Consider the following 26641-nt stretch of genomic DNA (forward strand, 5'->3'; position numbering starts at 1 on the left):
GTACTTAGTAATAGCCATTTTCAAATAGGAATTATTTAAATTAGAAGATTAAATGGTTAAGAAATAAACATGAAGAAACGCAAACAAGAAGAGCAGATGGGGAGGATGTGAAGCCAATCATATTTAAGTAGCTGAGACCAATTAGAAAGGTATCAGTGAAAGTATAACACTGCAATCCTAAAATGGAAAGTAAAAATTCTAATAAAATGTCATGGTTGACAGCATCTAAGGCCTATAGAATGTCAAGAAGCAGCAAGAGTGTAATGTTACATCCTTAATAAGCAATTTATTAGCAATTCAGGCCAGGAATATTCTGAGTTGGAAAGAAAATTGAAATCTATGTGGAATGAAAAACAGTTGGACATTCCCATTAATTTCGGCAGCTACCAAATGCTCAGGTAGCTTATGAACAAATAATAATTGGCAACAGATTAAAATGATGCATCATTACATCTTTAGATTTTAGAAAAGTAAAGTGACATTGTACATATAAAGTCAAATGATACCTAGAGGAGATAGAATATTTTTAAAAATCTCAGAAATTCTCTCTACTACAATGTTATTGTTTTTTTTAAAGTAAAATTTAGTCTGTGGAACAATCATTCAGCATTGTGTCTAATATTATGAATAATGCATATTAAACATAGTAGCCCTAAATTTGTACTTTTGTAACTAGAATGAATACTTTTTAAAATGTAATACTGATATGTGGCTAGTATTTGCTGTAAATACAAATATATAACTAAGTACCTTAGTCTATTATCTTATGCATCCATGGAAAGCTAACATGTCAATCTCAGCTCATGTCCTTTGCTTGGTTTTGGCTTTTTAGATTGTGATTTCATCTAACACAATAGTGTTAACGCAATAACTAACACAAACAAAATAATGTCTTCATGTAATATATGAATTCAGTCATTATCTAGATGAAATCTTTGTTGAGGCACAAATCAGTTCCTCTTGAAGAAATTAGTATTTTTAAAAAGGAATTAGAAATAACTGGTCTATTTTAAAGAAATATTTAAAGTGTTTTTGTCAGTATAGGATTTTTTTAAAATATGTATACTGTAAACGTATATGATGAAACTATTTTAAAATGTTCATTCATAACTAATGTGGTTTAGGATGTCATGGTCACCATGGCAACATATACCTGGTCCAATTCTGAAGAAGCTTCATGGATGAAAAGTGAAACATTGTCAAAGGAAAAAAACAACAACAAGAAAATCCAATTGCTTTTTGCAAAGCACCTTTGGGACAAATGCGATCCAGAGGACTGAGACTCTCCATAGAAATTTAATATAGGGAAACAAAAATATGCATTCTAATAAAGAGGTATTATGCCCATACTCACAAGAGATGTACAGTTTGGCTAGGTTTGTTTATGTCTATGTGGTAGTCATGATATACACCATCTTTGTAAGCTTTTCTTCCATATATATTCCACTAAATATTAATGCATATTTTATTGGCAATTAATAAAATATATGCAAATGCAATGACCTAAATTCTTGTCATTTGTAAGTAACCTAACTAATTTCTGAATGTTCATAGTTTTTTTTTAAAAAAGGACTTCACAAAGTTATAAAAATTGTTAGCACAATATGACCTTGCATTAGAATATCCTTTCAGAATATTAAGCACATAGATCCAAATGGCTTGAGAAATAATGAGCCAGACATTGCTTTTACATTGCTTGAAAGGTGATTAGTACAAGTGGGTATGATTCTAACTAATGGATAAGGATAGGCCTGTAATTGCAGCAATGATGGACTGCTTAGCATTGTGATCAGGTACATAAATAGCTATTAAATCATTCAGGGCTAGTTGACTGATATCCAATAAATAGGAAAGACATATTCTAGGCACAACAAAACAACATACAGGACAAAAGTCAAGGAAAAGAGTTCATTAGTTGGAAAAGATGAATTAGGAATTAGGTCACTGGAAGAAAGCTGAACATTAATTCCTATATTATATATGCATTTTTTCAAAAGCAAAAAAAAATATGATCCAACCTGTCAGGAGATGCACTGGTGATGGGAGAATAGGGGTCAGAAAACTGCAAATGAAAAATGCAAGAAAATGGTCGAACATCTTCTAATTGCCTTTAACAAATTTAATTCACCAAGGCTGAATGGATTCCACCACAGTGTTTAAAGGAACTGAAAAATGCAAGCACAAAACCATTAACTTTAATCTTTGAGAAATTCTGAAAGACCGGAGAAATGTCCAAAGACTGGAAGAACAGCTAATCCTTTAAAAATTGAAAAAGGAGGTCCAGAAAACTACAAACCAAACAATTCAGCATCAATACCTGGAAAATGCTAGACAATAATATTAAGCAGTGGTTTTCCAATATCTTAGAAAAGAACGAAGTAATGTTAGAATCCAGCATAGATATGTTTAAAAATGAATTGTGCCAGACAAATCTTACAAATGACAAAGTGACTAAAGAGTAGAAAAGGGAAATGTCTTGGATCTAATATGCCTAGATTCACTAATACATTTTCGAAAGAAGACCATCACATTCACCTTCTGGCCTGGTGCCTTAACCACTAGAGTGGAATACATCAGATTTCTGTCCTAGGTCAGTGGCCATTAACATTTACCATAAATAATTTAGATGAGAGAAAATTTCTAAGGGATTTCTAATATCTCAAGGCAGGTGCAATATCTCAAGGCAGGTGCAATATTTAAAAGAATCTTGATAGACGTCAATACTTGGGTATTTCCAACAAAATGAAATTCAGTTCCCTAAGTGTAGGGAACTTAGAAAAAAATCAGATCTATAGGTAATTGTACTAGGTTCTGCAATAATACTTATAAAAATAATCTAGGTATTTTGATAATTCACAGATTAAACATGAACTTTATTTCATCGTATGCAACTATAGACTAGGAGTATCCTATGAATAAGGGTCACCAGCATACTTCTGTCTTGTTTTCCTTGCAACTTTAATTGCAGCAAATATGGTACAGATATAGTTAAAATTGAACTAGGCCTGTTATAATGTCAAAGGAATTGCACTGTAACTTTTTAAATTTTGTCCTTAATATATTTTTACTTTGATCACTTTAGTTCCACAGAGAAATTGAAGTTCAAACATAAAATGTAAAGTTTGGAATGCTTAATTTTCATTTGCACAGGATAGCAAGACTAGGGGTTTGTCCTTCATATGGAATTATTCTTAATATTTTATGAGTTTACTCAAAATAACTTAAAATAACATGAAAATACTGAAAAGTAAATATATTAATCACCAAGTAATATTAATTTTAAAAATGTTTATATTTTGTTCAAAAACTGAGGAATAAGGTTTTAAATTATGCTAAATTAGATATGATAGATAGATAGATAGAAAATATGGTTTTCTGCCTGCATGGTCTTCTGTGATAAGCCGAAGGACAGAAAGAGGGAGTAGTGACCTTTCTCCCATATTTAGGCATACCAGGGGTTGTAACACTAATACATACCTATTTCCCTGGCTCAACTGATAAGGAAGTGAGCCCGTGGCTTAGTGGCTAACACTCCTGCCTAAGATATATACAGCCCGGGTTCAAATCCCAGTAAGGGTATGGCTAGCTGATGAGAGCTAATTAGCTCGAAATAGATCTATACTAGTCTCCCTTTATTTATTTATCAGTACAAATACAACATATCTATATCTATATCTATATAGATAGAGATAGAGATAGAGATAGATTATATATATATATATATATATATATATATATATATAGATAGATAGATAGATAGATAGATAGATAGATAGATAGAGAGAGAGAGAGAGAGAGAGAGAGAGAGAGAGAGAGAGAGAGAGAGAGAGAGAGAGAGAGAGAGAGAGAAAGTGTCACAGGTCATGTTGACCAGTTAGATTAATTGGCAGATTCTCCAGGCACTCCTTCCCTGCCCTTATCCATTGCCAGTAGGGATTACCTTGGTTCTCACAAGAATGATCTATGTTGTGTCTAGTGAAGAATTCCAATCTCCTTTCCCCTTTGTGTGGCAACTGTGGAACAGAAAAATGGCTGCTGCCAGGTTTGTTTTGAAGTTGACACTACCTTCCAAATGTGAAGTGTATGATATTCTTTGTAAGAGACTATGATAGTCTTAATATAAATTAACTTCAGATTTTTAAGTTGCATGACCAGCTGTATATTTATCATTTCACATTGCATCTCAAACTTTTTATCTTCCACAAATGTAATTGAGATTTCATATTGTACTAATTATCCATCATATATGTATAGATCTATGTATCTGCAGACAAAAGCACAGATTGATATTTCTATTGATAAATGGTATGGATGGGATGGGATGAAAAGAAAGCAAAAGAAAAACAGGTTAAAAAACAGAGGCAAAATATATAGAATAGGGTAAAATAGTTTACAGAAAAAATTTAACCACTTAAATACATAACTCCCATTTCCCCGAAAAAGCAAAAATAATGTAGAACAACTAAAAAATGAACAAACAAAATCCCAGAGAAATAGTGAGTTTCCTGTGGCTATGCCTCTGAATTGAAAAAAAAAATGTTTTGTTTTTGTTTTGATTTCCATCCAAGGTCCCAAATGTAGAACTGGGTCTTATACTGTATTATATTTTACAATAATTGGACTGGGCTTTTTGCTCAAATTGGGACCTTCAAATTTAAATTTATACATCAGTCACGTTAATAAAATTTATGTTTTATTATGGTTGGTTGCACAGTTATCCAGAAATGTATGCTAGAGTTGGCATTTTGTCCACGCATAGAGCTCTTCCCAAAGACCATGTGTATATGTTCTTATTTAATATTATTAAATAGGTACTATTGTCATTTTTGCCTATTACATTTTTGCCATTTTGTCATGCTGTTATTGTAGTCAGCATGTGCATTTTTCTTGCAGCTGCTAAATAGCTGGTATACTGTTCTTCAGTTTCTTTGTAGAAGGAGCATTTCTTGTCTTCTCAATTACGTCTTTGTATGCATTCATTTTTAACACTTGGTCTTGTGGAGCTAAAATCACCCCCTATGTCTTTCCCCTGATTTTAGCCATTGCCAGGACTTGTTATCTGTTTTACTTGATATTTTTAATGTACTGGATATGTAATATTTGGCCTTGCCATGTCTCTTTTCTATTCTTTATTTGGTCTTTCTTGAAGACCACTTTAGTTTCTGCAGTAGTCAACAAGCCTTCCTAGCATACTTTCTTCTTTGTATCTTCTTCAGTCTCCTTCAAATATTCTTCCAATACCCATTTTTCTTCTTCAGCTGACTGGTATACTTAGAATATTTCATGCCTTTTCTTGTCCCTGACATATAGAGTCTCTCAACTATGGATTGGATAAGGGGAATGATTTATTTTCTTTACTTTTCTGGTATTCCTATCCATGTTCAGCTTTAGATCAGTCCACTATTCTGTATAACTGTATAATTGTATAACTCATGGCTGGGATTTTCAAGATGTTAATTACCTTGATGGTTTTTCCACCACTGACTTTAAGATTTTATTTTTCATCTTGAAAAACGTATTCACTACTAACCTGGAATTGAGTGTGCTTGTTGTTGTCAGCCTGAAGGATATCAAGGTAATTGACATGATCTTCTTCATCCAGACTCTTTATTTATTTTCACTGGGCACCCTGATTCCTTTAGTTTTCACTATTTCCCCCCTGTTGTTGGCATTTATGCAGCCCAAACTCCATTACAATAATTTGGCTATACTTTCATATAATGTTGAGCAATGTAGATGGTATTTTTTTATATTGCTTCATATCATTGATATAGAACAACTGGGATAAACTAGCAGATATTGACAGTATAGTTTTCATTAATGATGTCTCACCATAATGTTTATAGGAGATACAGTCTTTGGTTCTGATGAAAGGTTGAATCATTGGCATAGGTCTCATCCACCTCAAACAATGCAAGTTCTACAATGTATCACGATATTGCTTTGCTGGTGGATCATTATTATCATTATTGTTACGTCCTCGAGGCTACGATCACATTGACTATCATTACTGGCCCCTGATTGGTTGAGATGCAAGAAGCCAGCTGGCGGGAGAATGCAACCATTCTATTGGTTCAGTGTCTGACAGCTCTAGTATAAAAAGGGCTGTCAGCTGTCAAATGCTGCTGTTTGCCGGGTCGAGGTTTGCCTTACCTTTTGCCATGTTATACTGTTAATAAAAGTTGTGTTAGCTTAAACCTGCCTTGCCTCAGTTCCTGTCTGCCTCGTTCTCCCTACAAAACGATTATTATCCCTGAAAGCTGCTATAGATGTCTTTTGTTCAGTTGTGATCTATAGAGTAGATTTATATCAGAACACAAGGCAGTCTATGATTAAACTTTCTTTCTCAGACATTAGAAGCTAATGTCTGGCTATAATGAAGGTTTTCCTACTAATATTACCAGAGTATTAAGCAGTAGATTGGGAATGCAGAATTACAGTGAATCATCCAAACCTGTAATATGAATCCATCACAGACACTTCAAGGTATTACTTTGTGATAGTTGTAACCACTATAGATATTACTACGCCTTCTCAAGAGCCCATTTTAATGCAGTCACTTTGGCAGTTCTAGAGAGTGAATTTAACAATAGTTGAGGCATGCAGAATTGTGTCCCATATGAATCAAGGGAAATCATAGTGAACACAGGATCTTATATTGCAAGTTATATTTCAAGTAAAGCTACTATACCTTCTAATAGAGAGAATGCCTAGCCATCCAAATGAATTTTATATCTATTAATTTATTGCTGATAGCAATTCAAAAGTTACATTCATAAGAGAGAGAGAGAGAGAGAGAGAGAAGAAAGAAAGAAAGAAAGAAAGAAAGAAAGAAAGAAAGAAAGAAAGAACTTAATAAAATATTTCTACAAATCTGTAATTGGTTTTCTTATGAATTGTGATATAACCTGCAGTATTGTATTATGTTTAGTGGAGAAAATCTCATCAAATTTTAAAGAGATATCCTAAATGGTTTTAATCAAAAGGAAGTTTTCATATAAGGATTTCTTTTTCATAAAATAAATATATCACTAGACCAGATGAGATAACTAGTACATCTCCAAAGATTTGGCCATATAACCAATGTTCCCTCTAATTTTTTTTCAGTGTGAGCAGAAAAGTATAGTGTTTGAGCAGCACATTTTCATGCCTGAGCAGCACCTGAATTTTTTTCACAGGTGTCACCTAAGAAAACAACGAAATCAGTATTATTTGAAACTCAAAGTTATGTTTCTTCAAGGTACCCGCCTAATTTAAAGTGTTATATAGTATCACTTAACAACGCTCTTGCTTAGCAACCAAAATGTTGGGTCAGAAACTCTGGCATTTGAAGCACGCAAGTCTTAAAGCTGTCAAGTTACAAGATCCTTGCATCCCTAACCCTTTAGGGGAAAAAACCCCAAGGGGTCTTCAAACCTGACAGCTTGAAGACTTGTGGACTTCAACTCCCAGAATTCGATCTCCAGTCATGTTGCGGTGACGTCATCTTTGTGGATCTGCTCTGTCACGATGTTAAAAGGTTTGCTAGGCCTGAACTGCCTGAATTGACACTCAAGAGTTAAACTAAGAAAGCTTTATTGCGCAGGTCATAAAACAAAAAAGGGTTCTTATCTGAAAGTGATTTATTGCGCACGCGTTACACATTCCAAAAATTCCTCTCTTCTTTGTTCGGCAGCCAATTTTGGCAAACGTAGCTTTCATTATCAAAATGTAACCAATTAGTTATTTTCTGTTTTATTTTATTATTTCATTAATTAAAGTTTGTTTATTAATTAGAATACTTTTAAAGACTTATTTTTCTCAATATCTCAAAAGATATGCAGAAGGGAATCAGCCACGGTTCATCGATCTCTAACAGGGTGTTTTTTTTTCCCCTGACAACTTGGTAGCAGAGGTTTGGCTGACAACTTGGTAGCAGAGTTTTGGCTTTTTGATGATACAAGCTGAGATGACTACAATTTATGGCTGTATTTTCCCTTCATGCTATCTAAAGATAACCGACTAAGCCTAATTAGCAATGTCGAAGAGAAAGAAAAGAAAAAAAAAACACGGACATGGAAAGCGCTCGAAAGAATCCATTCCCTCAGACACAGAGGAGCAAGATTCTTCAGGTGCCGAGCCAGAAATGGGGGAAGGAGTTACAGAAGGCAAGATCTACGGACTGAGGTCAGTAAATGTCCCTCATTATCAAGATACAATTAATGAACGGCAAAAGTCTAAACGGCAACTGCCGGCAGAGGAAAAATCCTCCCACGCAGAAAGCAAAGTTTATGAAATTCCCCCAGATGGTGAGCAAGAAATGCAAAGCTATCTTGATCAAATAGAACGTTTAGAAAGATATGCTAAGGAGGCGAGAGTGTGTTTTGAGGAGATAAGGCGAAGTAGAAGAAGCTCCCCCACTCCCAAAATGTCTGAGGACGCCATCTTGTCTTCTTCAAAACAACAGCCTAAGACACACCCCACAGAGTTCACTGGTCAATTAGAACAAAGAGACATGTACACGTCACCGAGGTCACGTGGTCCCTTTGAGTCAATTGAACTTCCGCATATGTATAGAGGGCTGCAGTCAAGAAGTGAAGCTGCACTGCCATCTGCTGGCGGAGAAAAATCATTACAGCAAAAGGTGATGAGTTTTAAAGAATTAGCTATGAGTTTTACAGAAGCCCAAACTTTGCCATCAGAGGTTAAGTCTTCAACACCCCCTGGCGGTGTGGAATTCTCCCTAGATGGAAAAAGGCAAAGCCAAAGGCGAATTCGAGGAAGCCAATTTGATGTTGCCACGCAAAGGCCAATGATGCAACCCCAGCATCCCCTGGTTCAACAACCAGCTTTGCAACCAGAGCAACAAATCATTCCTCAGCAGGTATTCACAGTCACCCCCTTGACTGGTGAGTCCAAATTAAAGGAGTCAGGAGAGAATTATAAAGCCTGGGTCAGTGAAATTGCGCTCTTGCTTCGAAGAGAAGGCACACATTCCATGGTTTTTAATCCTCCCCGTCAGCCCTGGACACCTGCGATAAGAGATCTCGAAAACAGAGCTATCACGACTTTACTCATGTCAATGGAAATTGAGATCCAAGGTATCTTTCCACCTGATGCAACTGCCCAAGAAATTTGGGCTATTTTGGAAGATTGCTACAGGCCTGTTTCAATTGAATCTTCATGTTTGCTCATGTCTAAGTTCCATGGTTCGAAGTTGAAACCTGGTGAACGAATTGGTGGACATTTGACCAAACTGAAAAGAATGAGAAGTGAATTGAGACAAAATGGCCATGTAATCGATGATATCCAAATGATTAGCATCATCATTAACTCATTGAATTATGAATGGAAAGATGCTGTTGCAAAGATTAACTACGTGCCTATTGCTCAACGCACAGTTAACCACGTTTGCAGACTTTTAGTGGAAGACGAAGCTATCAGGTTAGCTACCCCACATCTGCAACGACCTCCAGCACCAAAGGCTCCAGCCAGACGTCCCTTCCGAGGAAGAGGCTACGCTCCAAGGATGCCAAAATGCTACACCTGCAACCGTGTGGGACATGACACCCGGGATTGTCCCCAACGAGTTCCAGCTCCCGCCACGTACCAGCCCAGAGGAACAGATTCCAGAGGCAGAGGTAGAGGCGGAAGACAAGGTCGTCGTGGTCCAAGGCGTGATCCACAAGCTCCGCTTGCAACACTGGCCATAACCAACGTTCCACAACCTGATCCAAAGTTCGACAGACGTCTTTTGTGGACTTTAGATAGTGGAGCAGCTGTGCACGTTACCCACAGAAGGGAACTTTTCACAGAGATGGGCGAACCAGAGCCCGAGTATCGAGAACTGTATTCCTTCACCAACCACACTTGCAAGGTTATGGGAAAAGGAACTGTTTACATTGAAGAACTCGATACACACATCCCTGATGTTTATTACATACCTTCAGCAACCAGTAATTTGCTTAGTCAAAGTCACTTGTCTAGAGATTTAAAGTTCCAGGTTCACCACCTCGAAAAAGCAAGTTACTTAGTTAAAGATGGTGATATTGTTGCTGAAACCATGCTGATTGGTGGTGTTTATTACTTAAAGCCAAAGCCTAAAGGGCAAGCACAGGCAAGTATGCAAACTCCAAAAAGGCACAACGCAAACCCAGAGAGAGTTGTCCCAGAGAGAGAAAGCGTTACTGTGCCAAAGGCTCCTAAAGCCAACAAACAAAGAAAACAGAAACAGATTGCTCAAAGCAAGCCTGAGGGTCCTCATGAAACTGTTAATGTTGAGAATTCACTAACTGGTAAACCTTTGCATTCCAGGTGTATTCACAAGTGGCACAGAAGATTGGGGCATGCCAGTTTCCGTGTTCTTAGAAAGATGCCGGAGTTCGCAAAAGGTTTGGATCTAAAGGGGTGTAAGGTGTTTTTGGATTGTGCCGTTTGCAAAAAGGCTAAATCCAAGGCGGCTGCAATTCCCAAACACGCTACACGCCGGTCAACACGCATTTTTGATTTGGTACACACTGACATAGTGGGTCCTTTCCCACCAACACTTGGTGGCAGAAAGTATTTTTTAACAATTGTAGATAATCATTCTAGATATGGATTTGTATATCCTATGAGAGAGAAATCTGAGACCTTTCAGATCTTTAAAGACTTTGCAGCGTTTGTTTCTACACAATACCAAGTTCGCATCGCCAGAATCCAGAGTGACCGTGGTGCAGAATTCATGTCTCAGCGTTTCCAGGACTGGATGCGTAAGAATGGAATTCTTCATCAGACATCTGCTCCATATACACCGGCTCATAACGGAGTCGTAGAAAGAAGACAAGGGGTTCTACAAACCATGATGCGTTGTCTTCTAGAAGATGCCAATCTCAGTAACGCATACTGGGGTGAAGCAATCAAATATGCAAATTACATTGTCAACCGTACTTGGAGCAGTGTAATCAATCAAACTCCTTTCTACATGCTGTATGGCTACAAGCCTAATCTCAAGAACCTCCATATTTTTGGTTCATATGCTATGGTGAACACTCCTATAACTCAAGGGCCAAAGAGACTAAGATTTATGGGTATTGATGATAATTCAAAATGGTACAAATTCATTGATACTAAACATGTGATTGTCATTTCACAATCTGCTAATTTTGAGGAAGACATTGACTGGTCCAGGATTCATTCCAATGATCCTGAAGTTTATTTTCCTAGAGATGGTGTTCCAGATGCCACGCAGCCTGATGATAATTCGCAGGCAGATGTTCCTTCTACCAGTTCTTCACAACCTGATGTTCCGTCTTTGCAACCCGCGGATGCTGATGCTAGCGACGAACGTGAGGACGAGGATGATGATGAAGAAGAAGAAGAAGACTGGTCTGTTGTTCCTAGACGCTCCAAGAGGGCCACAAAAGGAATCCCTCCACAACGTTATTCATGGCAACTGACAAAAACACCATTACCTTTGATTTACAACGTTACTCTTCCTCCAGAGACATTCACACAAATCAAACAGCTTCCTGATTCAGAACAAGACAAATGGTATGATGCAATGCAGGATGAAATGGACAGTTTGAAGAAACTTAATGTATTCACACCTGCAAAACCTCCAGCAAACAAGAAAGTCATTGGCACCCGATGGGTCTACAGAATCAAGAAGAAACCAAATGGTGAGTCTTTATACAAAGCCAGACTTGTAGCTCAGGGTTTCGCTCAACGTTATCCTGAGGACTACACAAACACTTACTCACCAACAGTCAGAACTGAAAGTGTAAAAATTGCTTTAACCACTGCAACTATTCTTGGTTTAGAAGTTTTCCAGTTTGATGTGGACACAGCTTATCTACATGCAGACCTAGATGAAGAGATCTACGTGAGAAGCCCTCCAGGATTCCGAAAGCAAGAAGGGGATACCTGGTTCCTGAACAAAAGTCTTTATGGTCTGAAACAGTCAGGTTTAATGTGGTATTTATGTCTTACTGACAAACTAAATTCAATGGGCTTTATTAAGTCCGAAACTGATGAATGCGTGTTCACAAAAAGATCTAACAATGCATATGAGATAATTCTTGTTTATGTTGATGATATTGTTTATATTGGTCCAAATAAGAAAATGAGTGAGATTTTTGCCAAAAGTTTGCAGAGATACTTCACACTAAAATCTTTAGGACACATTAGCACTTATTTAGGTGTTCAAATTGAAAAGACACAGAAGGGGTTTAGTCTTTCACAAGAGGAGAAAATTGACCACATTCTACATCATTGCAACATGAAAGATGCTAGCACAACAAAGACACCCATGCAAACAGATTTTCACAACTTAACACATGAACCAAGTCCTGAGTTCGAGGATCAAACACTTTATCGTTCAGTCATTGGTTCACTATTATACATTAGTAGTTGGACCAGACCTGACATCGCACTTAGTGTTAATCTTTTATCACGACACGTAGGTAAGGCAACACAATTTCATTGGTCATGCATTAAGAAGTTGTTGAAATACCTAAAACACACTAAACACATGAAGTTATTGCTAGAACCAACACACACTGATCAACCAAAGTTGATTTGTTTTGCCGACGCCGACTGGGCGAGCGACAAGAAGTCACGCAAAAGCACTTCTGGTTACATGATGTTCCTAAATGGTTGTCCTGTTTACTGGCAAGTGAGAAAACAGAGTTTTGTTTCATGTTCATCTACTGAAGCTGAATATGCTTGTGTTTCAGATGCTTGTAATTCTCTAACGTGGTTTGATGCTTTGATCACAGATATCTGGACACGTCCGATTCGACCAATCACCGTGATGGAAGATAATGTATCTGTTGTTTATATTTCTGAGTCACATTTCACAGGTTCTAGGTCCAGACACATTGACATTCGTTATCAAAACACAAAGCAATTAGTTAAGCAAGGTTTTGTTAAATTGCAATATGTTTCTACACATGATCAGATCGCAGACATGCTTAACAAACCACTTGCTGCAAATCAACACGAGTATCTGCGAAAGAAGATGTGCCTTAATTGATGATTTGATGATGTCAGCCCAGACTAGCAAAAGAAGGGGTGTCACGATGTTAAAAGGTTTGCTAGGCCTGAACTGCCTGAATTGACACTCAAGAGTTAAACTAAGAAAGCTTTATTGCGCAGGTCATAAAACAAAAAAGGGTTCTTATCTGAAAGTGATTTATTGCGCACGCGTTACACATTCCAAAAATTCCTCTCTTCTTTGTTCGGCAGCCAATTTTGGCAAACGTAGCTTTCATTATCAAAATGTAACCAATTAGTTATTTTCTGTTTTATTTTATTATTTCATTAATTAAAGTTTGTTTATTAATTAGAATACTTTTAAAGACTTATTTTTCTCAATATCTCAAAAGATATGCAGAAGGGAATCAGCCACGGTTCATCGATCTCTAACAGGGTGTTTTTTTTTCCCCTGACATGCTCCATCTTCAGTTTTTTTCACAGGGGGCAGGGCTGCTGCTGAAGATGCCGATGAGCCCCTGCCGCCACCAGAATAACAGCTGCCTCCTCCTCCTCCTCCAACAGCACCACCACATTTGTTGCCCGGCGCTGCGGCTGAGGTGAAGCCGGCAAAGCTCCCGCTGGCACCCCCTTGCCCGTGGCAGTGGTGGTGGCGCGTCCCCCTCCATTCGGAGCACCTGAGCTGGGCACCGCGTTACCCCTGCTGCCCCCTCCTCCTCCGCCTTGCTTTTGAGAAGCCATGAGGCCTTTTCCCCCCTGCTCCTGCCCCCCTCCACCGCCTTCCTACTGGCTCCCACGGCCTCATGGCTCCTCAAAAGCACAGCAGAGGAGGAGGGGGCAGGGGTAACGCGGGGCCCAGCTCAGGTGCTCCGAACGGAGGGGGAGGCACCGCTGCCATGGCGGGAGCTTTGGCGGCTTTCACCTTGGCCGCAGCGTCGGGCAGCAAATGTGGTGGTGCTGTTAGAGGAGGAGGAGGCGGCAGCAGATATTCCGGTAGCGGCAGGGGCTTTGGGGGTTTATTTTAGCTGCAGCGCTGGGCGCAAGCAGCTAGGATTGGCCTCCAACAAAGGACCTCCCCGGGCTTGCTTTGCTGAACTCAGTCGCCCCCCCCGCTCATCAAAAGAAGTCCGGGGAGGTCCTTTGCGGGCAGCCAGTTCTAGCCGTCTGCAAAAGACCTCCAGCGCCTGACAGTAGAAATCACTGTGCGGCAGTTGGAAACTGCTGTACGGTGTTTTCTTGCCACGTGCGTGGCCGCGCAGCCGCGCACCTTAGAGGGAACAGTGCATATAACGTCAAACCTGGTGGCAATGATCCTGAATGGAAAAAATCAGGCTTTGTCTTAAGTACTTTCTGCTTCTTTGGATATGATCCTATTTTATGGAACCACTCTGAATGAAGACAAAAGCTGTCAGTTACAAAAATCACTGTTCTGTTTCATGCTCCCATCATTATCTAAATACATTTTGATGTGCTTTTAATGTATATATTATGGCAACATTCTTGCAATTTATTAGTCCTCAACAGAAAGAGATCTATGTTGAGAATCCTCATCTGTTAGCTAAAGTCCATTTTGCCCTGGGATTTCTTGCATTGTGCAAGAAGCTAAAATGTTTATTATTTTAATTAATATTTCACTACAGCTATCATTTATTGGTGCGTGCAATATCACAGGAGTTTGGATACTGTTGATTATCAAACTTTTGCTTCCTTATTTTTTTGTATTCTTTACCACTCAGTTTTGTCAGAATTGAGCATGCTATAAATATTGTTGATCTAGCTCTTATTTCCTCATGAGAAACATATTGAACAAAGATATTACACTAAATGCTTTCAAATTATGATTTGCTGATGCTGCACTAATTCTCACCATGAATCATTATTATTAGCCACATTACATCAAGAAAGTATTATACAGTGTGTGTATGTGTGCATGTGTGTTTGTGTGGTATATGTGTGTGTGACTGTGTGTGTATTCTCATATTATCAAAAAGAAGCAAAGCTACTTTTCTGGGTATATGCCTCAAAACTCAAAGAACCTTGCATTATTACTGCCAAGAAAGAGCTAGTTTGATGTAGTTATTAAGACTGTGAAACTGTGTGTTCTGGTATTATCTTAACTGTGACTAGTCACTTTCTTTCAATCCTAGGAAAGAGACAATGGCAAACCATTTCTGAAAAGCCTTGCCAAGAAAACTGAAAGGAACTGAAAATGAGACATGATCGAAACATTTTACTACTGTTATGCTAACTTTATATATGAGCAAAATAATCAGGCTCCCATCCATTGGCTCCCATTCAGTGATGGTATTCAAATAATTTAACAACTGGGTCTCTGCCCTAATGACCAGCTAGGTAGACATGGCTGGGTGATCACATGACTGGATGGCCTTGGCCAACTTGATGTCACTCATGTCAAGGAGCCTCGCCTGGCTTCCCTGGGGTGTAGGAATGAGGGTGGTTCCAGGGACATCTTTGGGGAGGGGGGAAGTGGAAGAGAAAGCCTCAGAAGGTCAATGCCCATGAAGAGGCTGCCTAGGATGGCCCACAGCACCAACAGTAGCTCAAAGATCATGGTGCCGCACAGGGACTGGGCCTCAGTTCCTCGTTGCGGGAGCCCTAATGACACTCCCAATCTCCTTAGGGAAGAACCGCCTACAGGCACTAGATTGGATGCCTGTGAAGCCCATCATCTGCCAAGGTGCCCAGCTGAGGTCTCACTCACCACCTGCTGAGGTGCCAGGACTCCCGGTGACATTATGGGGTCCTTCAGGCACTTATCTTAGCCACCTGATTAGTAGCTCCAGCCCTTTCATTGGGCATGTTAGAGCTGTCTTTTGCTTGCACAGACATCACTTGCTTGGAGGCAGGGTGAGGTGGGGGAGTTAGAGGAGTGCTGTGATGCCGAAATGGCCTCAGAAGAGGCCAGGTGAGTGAGGAGTGGCTGGAAGGGAAGGGGCAAGGCAGGGCCAAGCATGGCAATTCAGCTGGTTTACCCAACTGCACAAAAAATAGCTACTGATTCTCCTGAACTGGTGTGAACCGGCTGAATCCCACTACTGCACTCATCTATTATGTGACAAGAAAGTATGACATAGCCTATGACCAGAAACTATGCAATTGGCTCAAGGAAGAAGGGAGAGAGTATGAAGAATGTGGATTGAAGATTAAGATGTCTCTAACCATAGTATGTCCTTCCCCGACCAGCCATTTATTACATATGCTTTATGTAGGCAGTTAAAAAGTGGCCATAAGCATCAGCTAGCCAGAAGTAATCACATTGATTGTCTAATGCTAGCATAAAAATAAAATAAAAATCTATTAAAAAGAGCCAGTTTGGTCTAGTGGTTATGGCATCAGGCTAGAAAGAAGGATGCCATGAGTTCTAATTCTACCTTAGCCATAAAAGTCATCCAGGTGTCTTTGGGCTAGTCACCCTCTCCCAGCCCAACTCATCTCACTGGGCTTTTTCTTGAGAGAAAATAGGACAATAAAGGGATAATTAGATATCTGTTCCACCTTGAATTATTTGTAAAAATAGTAGAGGCTGTATATAAATTGAATATATGCATAAATAAATATTTTATGAGCTTTGGAACCTAACACATTTTCTCCTTTCAGAATTGTTATAATCTGAGAACCAGGCGGGTAGGAACAGAGACCATGCAGGTTGCGAAGTAAAAACAACCTTTTATTTTGCTAACATTAACAGGTAACAAGTGAGACAATTCAGCAACAGGGAACTCTCCCTCTGGCAGCTCTTTATATAGTAGCTGTCAGATGGAACAACCAATAAGAATGCTGCAATCTCCCGCCTGGAAGCTAGCACATCTTAGCCAATCAGCGCAGCCTCCAGCCAGCTGGCTTTTGCAGGCGTCTTAACTCCGAGGACTTAGCAAAAATCTTCTTCTGAACAATGATCATGAAAAGATTCCCATTAAAAAAACATACTATTAAAAACATACTATTAAAGATACATGTGTTAAAAAATTTTGAGAAGCGGCATTCTTGATTGCTATTATTATATTTGCAGCATGTAAAGCATTTTTACTAGTGGGGCTTTCATATGCTAGTTGGTTTTAAATGGTGAAGTTGGACGCATAACCTTTTGTAGTTATTGATGTTTTATGGTGTATTTTAATGCACTTTAAATTATGTTTTCGGTTATGTTTTAATTATACTGTTCTAAAATTATTCTATTCAGTCTCTGAGCACTACTTGTAAGCAGGAAGGTGGAATATATATCTTATAAATTAATCATTGTCATCTTCATGGGAATCTATAATAAAGTAATATATTGAGCTTACATTTTCATTGTTTTGCAAGAGCATTTTCTCTAGGCATAAGTTTAAAAAATCAACAAAGAATAGGTTAACTGAATCAAAAACTCTCATCACCAGGATAGAAATAATTTGAAATACAGTATGTTGTACTTTATTTTCTCCTAAGCAATACTTTTCAAAAAGATATACAATATAAGGTGTTTATATTATCACTGTGAATTTCCTGTAGGCTGTATTGTAATGCTATTTTGTAATAGTTCAAAGAATGTTGAGATTGTAAGAAAAAGAAGATATAGGTACAAACACAAATTATCACATCCCGATAACTGTATAATGTAACTACACACACACACACACACGCACGCACGCACGCACGCACGCACGCACGCACGCATGCATGCATGCACACATGCACACTAGATGAAAATAATATCAGTGTGTTTCAGAAAGAGTAATTTGGAATTACTCCAATTATTTCTTCTTTCCATTTTTGTATCTCAATCTGTTACATTCATTCTAACAGGGTAATACCAGCATGGAGACATACTTAATGATGAACATATGAAATTACAAAAAAAAAAAAAAGCTGCCAACCAAGTTTTATGAAAATTTAGTGCACTAAAAATATAACAACAAGTAAAAAGAGTTAAAGTTAAAGAGTTAGTCTGTGGTGATGCTAAGAAGATATACATTTCTAAACTGAAACAATAAATGCATGATATGTCAATTTTAATATTATCTATGCTAATTATAGGCTTGTAATGTTGTTTAGTATATATAAAAGTTATAAAGGAACATACAAATAGAATACATCAGTTTTAATAAATAATAATTGTATTTTAATAAAATATTTATTTTATATATTTTGTATATATATTATATATATAACGAGGCATTTTTTAAAAAAAACTATTATAAAAGGAGTTGTTAATATTGAACATGGTATAATGAATAATGAAGTAACATTTTAAAATAACTTTCCAAAAATATATGAACAAATATCATTTAATACAACTGCTACTCTATATAGTAGAAAGTAAAATTCTTGGTGGAAATTTCATATAAATTCCATCTTATTTTTTTTAGTTTACTTTATTGTCATTGTACCTTGTACAACAAAATGAAATGCCATCTTCAGTGTACATTATAACTATTTGTCCTTGTTTTTATTATCCTGTATCATCTGCCAGATGGTAATAGTTCAAAAAAAAGTGTGCCCAGTATGAGATGGATCTTCAAGTATGAGATGTTTTCAACTTTCTTAAAACAGTAGATGCTCTCTTCCACAGAGGGGAAAGGGCAACCAATGATGTTCTGGGCAATGACGTTAACCCTCTGGTTAGGAGTGTTTTCCTATCTGCCACTGTGCAATTGGCAAATCATACACAGATGAAGTAAGTTAAAAAACTCTTTATGGTATAGCAATAGAAGATCACCAGCAGTTTTTAATTCAGTTGTTGTTTCCTGAGAAGTCTCAGGTAATATAATCTCTGCTCTTTTGACCAGTGCTGCAATGTGAGTGCCCCAGGTCAGGTCCTCTTTTGTGCTAATACCCAGAAACTTAAAACTGGCCACTTGCTCCACTCTTTCTCCATTGATAAGCAAGGGCTGGATGTCTGATCTATTCCTTCTATAGTCCACTATAAGCTCCTTGGTCTTATTGGTGTTAAGGACCAAATTATTGTCTCCATACCACAAAAGCAACTGGTCCACCTCATCTCAATAGGCAGACTCATCCATCCTAGAGAAGAGTCCCACCACTCTTGTATCACCTGCAATTTTAGTAATAGTCTTACTAGCATGAGAGAGGATGCAATCATGCACATAAATAGTATAGAGTAAGTGACTCAATTTGAAACCCTGTGGTGTACCAGTGTTAAGAATAAGGGCTGAGGAGATAAGATTACCTAATCTGACTCTCTCAGAGCAGCCAGACAGGAAATCCTTAATCCAAAGGCAGATTGAATAAGAAAGTCCAAGATCCATAAGTGGAAGTATTGTGTTAAATGCAGAGCTAAAATCTAAAAAAAGCATCCTCACATAGCTGCCCGCTGTTCCAAATGAGTCAGAGAGGTGTGAAGAGTGATGGCTATAGGATCCTCTGTAGAGCTATTTCTTCTGTATGCAAACTGGTGTTTATCAAATGTATGTGGAAGAACAGAAATGATGTGCCAGCAGACCAATTTCTCAAAGCTTCATGATGATAGGAGTGAGTGCCACTCAGTGACATGTGGTCAGTGGAGGCAGGGGAGGCAGAGCCTCACCACTCTAATCATAAAAAGAAAAAAAATGGGGGGAAAAGGTCCCCTTCATGTTGACTTGGGCTCCGGTCCAGCTACCACCAACCAACGCCTGGGAAACACAGCTCCTCGGAGCTCCCCTATGCAGCCACTGCCCGCCCTCGCTGCCCCTTTCGTTGCTTTCCCATTCAGGCGGCTGCGCTGTCACCCCGCTCAAGCCTTGCCGCCTGCATGGGAAGCCACCTGAATGGGAAATGGGAATGGGAAGCGCAGCCGCCTGAATGGGAAAGCAACGAAAGGGGCAGCGAGGGCGGGTGGTGGCTGCAGGTGGCAAGGCTTGAGTGGGGTGAAAGCGCAGCCGCCTGAATGGGAAAGCAACAAAAGGGGCTGCACTTTCACCCCCCTCAAGCCTTGCCACCTGCAGCCACAGCCCGCCCTCACTGCCCCTTTCGTTGCTTTCCCGTTCAGGCGGCTGCGCTTTCACCCCGCTCAAGCCTTGCCGTCGGGCCCCACTGAGCCGCTTTTCCTGGGCAGAGATTGGTGAAGCCGCTTGACAACCACACAGCCGTCCCGCCGCCTCTCGGGTCTTTAGGAAGCAAACGCAAAGCAACCCACCACCACGGGCCCACGTTTGTGGGTGCCGGCGGCTGCAAGCCTTGGACGGGCTCTTCTTCTTCTTCTTCCTCCTCTCCCACACCCCTGGGAAGCTCCTGCCCCCATTTTGTGCATCTCCCTCCCTCATCCCAATTTTTTTCTCGGAGTCGGCAGCTCGGGAAAGGCCCACCCTGTAGGTGAGTCTCTCATTTGATGTGGGGCCATTCCTGGGAGCTGGCGGGTCTTTTGCTGGCTGCCAAGGCAGGGCTTCGCTGAGGTGACGACGCTGAAGAGGCCGTGCACGAGGAGTTAGGGGGATGTAGAAGGCCCAAGGCAGCTGGGGATCGGGCTTTGGGTTGGTGGGAGACCTTGAAGGAGTGGGGGAGGGAAAGGGACTGGCGCCGGTGGAGGAAGCAATGCTACGTGGATCAGTGCACTCCGCGGTCCCCTTAATGTTCACTCAGAAGGTGGGGAATGGGACCAGGTGTGCTGGAGGCTGAGGCTGCCTCAGCCTCCTGCACACATGTTTCCATTCCCTGCCTTCCTGATGACGTCACCAGCCTCACCAGCCATAACCCTCACCGCACGTCACTGGTGCCACTGGTATGTAATCATTGAGGTTATTGATAGGGAACTTCTTTGGCAGCAGAACAATGGTGAAAGCCTTCAAACAAGATGTAATAGTTGACTGATATAAAGACCAATTGAATATCCTGGTAAAGACTCTATCCAATGATCAGCACAATCTTTAAGCACTAGGCCAGAGATACCGTCAGGGCCTGGCAGCCTTTCTAGGGTCCACAGCCTTCAGAATGCTCATCACCTCCTGTTCCTCCACAATGAGGTGGGGGCTACAATGGGCTGGTGACTGTATTTTAGCTGTCTCTGGTATCTCCACTTCAAAGTGAGCAAAGAAATGATTCAGCTCCTCTGCTAATGAAGCATCCACCTCAGCAGGGATGACATTGGTTGATTGATGGTTGTAATCAACCAGTAATCAACAATAATAATCAATTATTGGCTGGTACATGAAAAAAGTATGGATAAAATATTTTTATAAGGCAAAGATACTAATCTTCAGAATTCAGTTGTGAATTTATTCTTATTATTTATTTTAAATGTTTAATACTTAAGGTTAAAGAAGGAATTAATGTAAGATAATTATGATGACGATGACAGAAAGATGCATCTCCTAAATCTATACACAAATACAGTTTTCAGAAAATGTGTAATTCATACATTGATAAATAGCATTGACCCCAATAACACTTCATTTAAATTTCCTGACAGAAGTATGGCCTCATTTGTATTTGTTTTTAAATTGCTTTAAATTGTTTTAAGTATGGTATTATGTTGCTTTATTTTACCTGTTTTATTGTATGCTCAGAGTAACATCTGTGAGATGAGTTCATATAATTTTGATAAATAGTATAATAAAATGTTAGTAGTGTGAGGTGTACCCATGAAAATGCAGTTTTATTTCATTGTGTTTTTTTATCATCAATACCTACACTTTAATATAAAGACAATCAGAATAATGATGAGACTGTCAATTTCAGTTGTCATTAAAATGAGAAAGTCTATAAAAATATGGCAATGGAGAATGTAAATTCTATAAAGAAAAGGAACTAGGCCATGGAAGAGGTATAAAACATTATTAGGATAACATGGGAATGTTGTAAAGAGGTATGTGTCAAATAAAAAGGAAAAAAATGAGAAGACTAAGATTCAAAACTATTTTCAACTATTTACTGAAACCTCTGGAAAGTTATTCTTGCTCAGATCAGCTTCCATATAGGAAAATGTTCTTGTGGATCATAATGGATAAATATGTTTCTTTCAGTTCCTGAAGCTCAATATATATTGATTAATATTTATGGTAATTATAGATAAATAGATAGATAGATAATTATGGTTAATTTTATATATAGAGATAAAATAATTATGCAATAAGATCCTTTAGTGCATATATTCCTACCATTTATCAGATGAAAGAACCTATGGATACATCCCTGAAAACCTATAAGTTATAATTAGGATGCAGTTGAAATCGCAAGCATTTGTTCATATAATCATCAAGAGTAAATGTTCCTCATGGAACATTAAGATGTTTAAATGGCTTAATCAGATCAGTAATTTAATGGAGAAGTGGGATAAACGAGTTATGTTTCTTAATAGGTAAATTAGGTAGAGTGAATTCAAGAAAGGGGTGACAAGGACCTCAGGGGAGAGGACTTCTATGTGAGAAGGGCAGCTAATATTTGTTCATATTGTAAGAAATGCTAATGGGTAAATTAGATAGCCCTTGCTATGAAGAATGTTTCAAAACTTGACATAGCCATGAAAGAACCAAATTGTTCTACACTACCACATTCAATTATTATCACACACAGTATATCAATTCCAAACAAATTTGTAGGTATTTTGCCAAAGTTGGGAACTAAACAAACTAAACTAAACAAAAGCCTGCCCATACAGTCAGAGATATGTATGTATGTATTTACCTACATATGAGATTTATAAATTGCCCATCTTTTCAACAGGGCAACACTACATATAGAGTCCTAAATGTATTCACACAAAATGTACTGTATATTTTTTTCCTCAAGCAGAGATGATACAACTGTATTGTTTCTAAGAATGGTTTTGTTGTTTGCCAAATAGAGAGGTGCATTTTCATTTATGACATTGAATGTATTCTAAAAGATTTTAATTATGTCCAAAATAGATTTATTATTATGGTTTACAAAAAGGTACTCCCTAAAGAGCTGTTTGCTTATGCGTTATGAAAAGACTTCTTAATAGTCTGGGAGTGATCATAATTGGAGTAACTGTGGGAGTCCTTCAAAATAAGTGCCTACAACAAAATACTTAAAAAAAAATTGTTAGTAACTTCTTCCTAACCATGTTTATCATAATTCAAGTAGTGTCCTTGTTAGATGTCTAGCTCTTCTTGTCACAATTGATGTACCAAACACCCACCAGTCTGAAATGCTATATTTGCATATCATTGTCATTTCAATGTGTATTTCATTTTCTTTTTCTAGGTGAAAAGCAATTGGGCTAACTTGGTGATAGATATGTGGATTAATGGATTTTAATAAAATTGTTTATTATTAATTAACATTAATTACAGTATTAATAATTGTAATAATAATCTTCAATGCAAAAATCAACAAATAGAAAAAGCCAAAGAGTGCATCACCAAAATGAAAGACAGCTTGAAAAACAAAATCGGCATGCTAAGATCAAATGCAAGCAACCTAGAACAGATGAAAGAAAAGAAGATGAGGAACAAGTAGACCAAAGGAAATAAGATCAAGAAATATCACCTAGGGACAAGGAAGATCAAGGAAACATTGGAAATAATAAAGCAGCAAATAATAGTCATAGTCAAGAAAAACCAGAAGATACAGAGCCAAATTGCACACAATAGGCAGAATGTCCAATTTCAATTGAATGAGAAATATTTCTATCAATGCATTAAGGGAGACACTGCAGTGAACCAACAAGCACTTAACAAAGAAGAATCAATGCAGTTCTGAGGATAGCTATGGGGCAACAGAAAGACATATAAAGTGTATAGAAAATGTAAATAAAAGAACTGTAATAATAGCATAAATGGTAAATAAAAGGGCATGGAAATCAAGAATTGGTCAGTGCCAGGTGAAAATGAACTCCATGTTTTTGGGTTGAAACCTCTGACTGAACTTCACCCAAACAATATACTGCATAAAGGAGACATTAAAGATTGATTAACAAAAGAGGCATAATCAGGAATCACAGAACAATTACCTGCTTATCAAGAACTTTCATATTGCAAATTGGTGTGGGAACTGATGTAGCTCAACAGAATGTAGTTGAAAATATTTTCCAACCAAGCAGAAAGGAAAATGACCAAAGATCTTTTTCTTTTAACTAATGAACCCTAAATGATAAGGTGATATTGTAAAACTATAAGAGAAGGAAAACCAACTTTAATGTAGTGTGGATTTATTACAAGAAGTCATTTAAGAGGAAAGATCAAAGCTTTGTATAAATCAGTGGAATGGATGTACAATGGAAGACAGAGTTGCTGGTCAATGGTAATAGTCTGAGATAAATTTAAACCCTAACCCTATAAGAAATTCCAAATGAAGGATAGAAAAGCGGCACGTTAAGACAAAGTATTACAGATGGACAGTACTTTTTTTAAAAAAACAAGGAAAGCAGATAATTAAAGGAATTGGCAATGGCTAAGAGCAGGAACATTGATGAAGAGACAGCAGAAATAACCCTGTTTACACAAGACAAAGCCTTAAGAACAAATAATATAAATCCAGAAGTGAGAAGACAGCAACAGACAACAAATGTCACCTCTGCCAAGAATTGAAAGGAATAGTGGACCACTACTTAAACACTGCAAGAAGAACACATAGACTGACTACAAAAATTGCATGACAAAGTAGCAACAATGAAGCAATGGAATTAACTTGTTGGACCACCAAATAGAATAATAATAGAATATGAATAGAAAATGAAGAATATAGAGTGCTCTGGAACTTTAGAATTTTAAAGACTCATTCCTGACACATATCACCCAGTGTTGGGTTCCTACTAGTTTGGACCGAGTCGGCCAAACCAGTAGTGGTTTGGGGGCCTGGGTCCCTGGAACCGGCAGCAATCCAGGCCTGCCACGCCCCTGAACCGGTTCTCCTATGGCATCGCCATCTTGATTTTCTGTTCTGCACATGAGCAGAAGAATTTTCATTGCAAAAATTTATTTTTCCCCATTTTTTAATGTTTTGCACATGTCCTATTTATGTGCAAATGCACCCCGAACCAGCAGTAATGTTGTCAGCAACCCATCCCTGATATCACCCCAGACTTAACAACTATTGATAAGAAAGAGAAAGAGAAAAATAGTCTGAATATGGAAAGTTGCAATACCTTGAAACAGCAGAATGGAATAGAAAGAACTGGAAAAATCATAAACCTCAAAGACTTACAAATAGAAGTAGAACAAATGTGGTAAAAAAAATCCCAAAGATAATATAATGGTAATAGGCACTTTTAGGCAATCCTAAATCATCTGGAACACAACTTGAATACCATCACAATTGACAAAATCTTCAGTCAATTCCACAAGGCTGTTCTACTTGGAACATTTTATATCTTGTTCTCATATCTTTAACACCATAAAATAACAATACTACCTATCCCAGGTTCTTGGGAATAGAGAGATAAAAATGCCAAAGGACTCTAAATATCTGGCTGTATGCAACCATCCATAATAATTATAATCAATTTAATGTGGTGTGTAACTTATAATTAAAGTACGGTAATAGAAAGTAAATCAGGTAGGCAACTCGATGTTCCAAGAATTATTAAATGAAATCTTAAAGTATATATGGATGTGCTTATTAAACTGTCCTTTGGACAGAACAGATCTAGAATGAGGATTTTTTTTAAAGTATTTTTTTGAAAATTAAGTACAATAATATGGTCTTTATCAGGATAATGCAGTGGTTTGAAAAGAAAAAGGAGCTTTGTAGTTCCAAGAGGGACATCTATTTTAATCCTGGATTGTATGACTGCCCTCTCCTGTTGCAACAGAAACCCAAATTTAGTTTAAGGATTTCTAAAAGTATCTTCACATGTTTCCCCGCATGTTTCAAGCATCCTTTTAATCTTCAGCACTGACAACCATACAGTTGGTTTTGTTTCTTTTTCCACATCATGAACAGAATTATAGAATGAAGCATTAAGGCTGTTAATGTCTTATTTAAAGCAGGAATATGAAGACTGTCTAGCAGACATGGATAAGTAAGATCAGACATGTAAACTAATACAAAATGAAGAAATGCAAATAGGGTTATTAGTATGCAGCTGCTATTAATAACATGTGACCACTGAGTTTGTGTTTGAAGCACAGACATGCATTACTATAACACCGACCAGGTATCCTTGCATTCCTTTTGTATCATTCTCCTAGCAGTGACTTTCACACACTCTTTGTCATTAATAATGGCTGCACACTTTGTCTGAATTATTTTCTTCTTCACACAAATCTCTTCCTCGGTTGTGAAGTAACATTCTACATTCATTTCAATTTATTGTTTCCCAAAATGTCCAAATTCAAAGTTTCTATTTCTTTTTTAAGGACAGCAAATTTGCCCTTTCATAGTACAGATATTCAGTCTGCTAATAGTATACAAAGCTTTGAAGCACCAAGCTTCTTTTTTGCTATTGACCAGATCAACACAAAGTCATCATTTCCGTCTAATCCAGTCACATCTTTAGCACAAGTGTCATTTAAACCCACCACCTCCACTTTTCCAGGAGCTCATTAGATGCCTTATGACTTACTATGTGGCTCACCTGTAAATATCACTATCACAATGGCATTACCTCCTTGTTTTTCTTGGCAGAATAGCTTTATTACATTCTACCCAGAGTCTACTTGGTATGACTTTTATTGATACAATTGAAAGTTTAGCAAAATCCTCTTGGCCATCTTTTCTACTTGCTGATCAAGCAGAATCCTAGAGGACCAGGAAGTTACAAATGTGCTTCTTGATCAGTGTTTTTATG

The sequence above is a fragment of the Natrix helvetica genome (genome assembly GCF_964273705.1).
Source record: "Natrix helvetica genome assembly, chromosome: 4".
NCBI classification, from domain to species: Eukaryota; Metazoa; Chordata; class Lepidosauria; order Squamata; family Natricidae; genus Natrix; species Natrix helvetica.